At 44.1% G+C, this 3950-nt stretch overlaps 1 long non-coding RNA gene across 1 annotated transcript; it reads right to left on the reverse strand.

Moving 5' to 3' along the window:
• Window positions 1-237: 237 nt before the first annotated feature.
• LOC106819435 lies at window positions 238-2618 on the reverse strand. The gene is made up of 3 exons (XR_001395423.1): window positions 2574-2618; window positions 1733-1798; window positions 238-339 (listed from the first exon to the last, which is right to left on the reverse strand). It is a non-coding gene; the product is annotated as an uncharacterized LOC106819435 (long non-coding RNA).
• Between the last annotated feature and the right edge of the window lie 1332 nt (window positions 2619-3950).

A 3950-nucleotide genomic window follows, 5' to 3' on the forward strand; every position in this document is an offset into this window, starting at 1 on the left:
GCTAGGTCTTCGCGAGAGAAGCGATATCCAAGACGGCTGGACTATATTATTAATATATAACAGCATTTTTTACCGAGAGGCACATAAATGGTAACGCGTAAGTCAGACGACGGCTCTTGGGTATAGGCAGACGTACGTTCATTTCCCGTGGACAGGACTACATTACAGATCTTCAGTGATATAGAATAGACGACAGCTTATGCATTAATTAATTGAGCACATTCAGGGGACGTTAGTTTAGAGCAAAACTTGTACGCATTCAAACTCACTTTTTAGAACCAGATTCAGATAGCCGTAGTAGTACGAATAAGCCAACATGCCCGCGGGCTTAGCGAATAGCTGAAACAACACAAATGAAAGGTATTACGAACACATATAATAAACACGCGCGCGCACACACACATATCTATATACTTATATGATATATATATATATATATATATATATATATATATCAGGAGTAGATAATAGGGATCCCTATTATCTACTCCTGATATATTACTGAAATTTAGTGAAGATATGGGGTATTGAACTTAAACCTGAGATATGTGCATAATCCTTAACCTGGCGTATGAGGCATATATGCATATATATGGATATATACCCCACAATTTTATATACCCCGCATTTTATATATATATTATATATATATATATATAAATTATAATATATATATAATAATATATATATATATATATATATATATACGCCATGCATTTTGACTATGTACATTTCTTGCCAAATTTTATAATGTGCCCTTATATGGTACGTGTGCTGACAAATATTTATTTGCACTCGTTCAACATAGAAATTTGTCCATCTATAAAACTTATACATATATCCTATATATATACTTATATAATTCAAGAAGGAGGAGGAGGAAGAGGAGGGGAGGAGGGGAGGAGGTTGGAGGAGGAGGAGCGGAGAAGGTGATGGAGATTGAATGAAGACGGTCATGAGGAGCAGTAGGGGAGGGCAGGAGGAGGAGGGAGGGAGGAGGAGGGGAAAAGGTGATGGAGTAGGGGGATGAAGAGGAGGAGGGGAGAAGGTGATGGAGTAGGGGGAGGAGGAGGAGGAGGAAGGAGAAGGTAATGGAGTAGGGAGAAGAAGGAGGGGGAGGAGGGAGGAGGAGGAGAGCGGAGAAGGTGATGGAGATCGAATGAAGACATAGAGGGAATGCGAGTAGGGGCAGGAGGAGGAGGAGGAGCAGCGAGGAGGAGACGCAGGAGGAGGAGGGGAGAAGGTGATGGAGTAGGGGAGGAGGAGGAGCGGCGAAGGTGATGGAGATCGAATGAAGACGGTCATGGAGGTGGAGTAGGGGGCAGGAGGAGGAGGAAAAGGAGGAAGAGGAGGAAGAGGAGGAGGAGGAGGAGGGGGAGAAAGTGATGGAGTAGGGGGAAGAGGAGTAGGAGGGGGATAGTTGAATTATTCACATTATCAGGAGTAGATAACAACATATGTGTTTATTCTCTGTTTATTCCTGATTTGTGATGCTATAGCCATTAATACTGGTTAAAATTCGCTGTCTTGTACAACTATATCTGACCAAGGTAAGTTACCACTATGGTTACCATTGAATCAATGCACTACATTAGCTACAGTATTGCTGACTGCAACGTGCATTGTTTATTCTATTGTCTACTAGCTGAAACTTGCTGTATGCACTGTAGCTAATGCAGTGCATTGATTCAATGGTAACTTACAGTGTAATAGAAAGTCTAGATATACTTACTTTTTTCTTGTCGTCTGCCATATAAATGTCTTTCAATAACTTGTCTCAGAAAATGTTTCTCGGTTGCTATATGAAGCAATGAATTTAGTAAACCTGGTAAATGACATTCAAATACAATGTCTATATCGCAGAAACAAACTAACGCTCATAGGGTCTATGTCCCCCAGGGTACTGCCGGAACGTACCCTGGGTACGCTCCGGTATACCGGAACGTACCCTGGTCACTATTTGATATGGTTAGGGTTAGGATTAGGGTTAGGGTTCGGATTCGGGTTAGGGTTAGGGAGTAGGCGTAGGCGACTACCTAGACTCGTTAGTGGAGTAGGCGAGGTACGGTACGGCGTATTAGATAGTACCAGGGTACGTTCCGGTATACCGGACCGTACCCAGGGTACGTTCCGGCAGTACCTCGGGGGACATAGACCCTCTCAGCCAAACGAACCCACAGTTATTCTTGATAATGACTTTTTAGGTATCAATGAACAAATTTGGCAACTCTATCACAACCGGACATGTACCAATACGGGATGTCGCATAGTTCCGGTATACCGGACCGTACCCAGGGTACGTTCCGGCAGTACCTCGGGGGACATAGACCCTCTCAGCCAAACGAACTCACAGTTATTCTTGATAATGACTTTTTAGGTATCAATGAACAAATTTGGCAACTCTATCACAACCGGACATGTACCAATACGGGATGTCGCATTATCCCCCATAGGAAGAAAGGTAGGATACAAAGGGTACAATGTCACCGTAACTTAATAATAAACGCAACGAACGCCATAATATAGTCATAGAACTATGCTTAGTAGAAACTAGTCCTAGTCAGTATACTCACCGCTTCGCACTTCGCACAACTCTCAATCGCCTTTCCAATATTCGCTCCACTAACCTTATATACCCTAGAGTAAACATCGATTTTTCTGCGAGGAATAACCGTTACGGGGGAATAACCGTTCGCGAGGATTAACCGATTGCCACGCACGCGCCGAAATAACAAAAACACATGTACCCTGAACACCAGGCAGGGGCGTAGCCAGTATGTAGCACTGTAGGCCCGGGCCTACACTTTTTTTGGCCAAGTTATCTTTTTTTTTTAAACACCCATAATTAAAATCCATAAGCTTGCTGGACGAGTTTAAGAGTCTAGGCAGGAAAAACTATTGAAATGAACGTAGCAAGAATATGGCTAAAATTAGTGTGACCTATTCTCTGTGCATCTAGGTGTCATATCTATCGCGTGCGTTTCATTCAACACTCTACCGCCGAAAAAACTAGGATCCGATCTTGTCAGCTTTTTACATTTTAACTCGTTTGTGTTTTTTTGTGTTTAAAAGTGATATTGAATGAGGTGTCTAAGTTAGCAAGAGGCCAGGGAACCAGAATGAACACTCGGGAAGGGCCGTTTCCGGCCATCTGGGGGGTTTGTAAACACAAATTTTTCTTGTACGCTCCGCGCCAACCGATGGTCGCGCTCCGCTCAGATAGTCGTGCCTACAACTTTGAAAATCCTGGCTACGCCCCTGCCAGGGGCGGATTCAGACCGTGTTTGCCGTATTGGAAAATACGGTCTAGATTTCAAAGTGCCCTTCGAAATTTTGCGCTCACTGTGGGGTGGTATGCCCTTTTTGGGGGATGTGCCCTTTAAATCTGGAAAAATACTGTCTAGCCTCAGCCCTGGAACCGGCCCTGCACACGGTGCGCATTCGTCGCGCGCAAACGACACTGAGCTAATATATTTGCTATATAATTATAGCTCATATATTTATAATATGTGAATGTGAATGTTACCTATAAGTGAACAGAGAGACATGATACACGGTTGCGTGTGCACAGCTTTGCTGATTGATCCTGAGCGCTGCGCGCGCGGATGAGACGCCGCAGTTCGCAGGATATGCGCACGCGACCTCGAGGATGTTCAAGTATGAAGCGCTGTCCGCAGGTGGGAGACGTGCGCCAAATCGAGGCTCGGCGCACGTCTCCCACAGCGGTCAGCGGATGGTCTGTAGTTTTAGAACGATCATACAGTGAAAGAACTTTGTTCTAAAATAAAGAACTAATATCCGGCCCGCCTGCCCGGCTGGTTAAAACATAAGTGAGCTCGTAAATAAACGAGAATATAACACCACCTATTGGTGAATTTCGAAGATATGAAATCTTATCTACCCGTTGCCATCAACGATCGACCAACAGTTGCAGCGCCATTCGCCCATAC

This window comes from Priapulus caudatus, unplaced genomic scaffold (assembly GCF_000485595.1).
Source record: "Priapulus caudatus unplaced genomic scaffold, Priapulus_caudatus-5.0.1 Scaffold3434, whole genome shotgun sequence".
Classification (NCBI taxonomy): domain Eukaryota; kingdom Metazoa; phylum Priapulida; class Priapulimorpha; order Priapulimorphida; family Priapulidae; genus Priapulus; species Priapulus caudatus.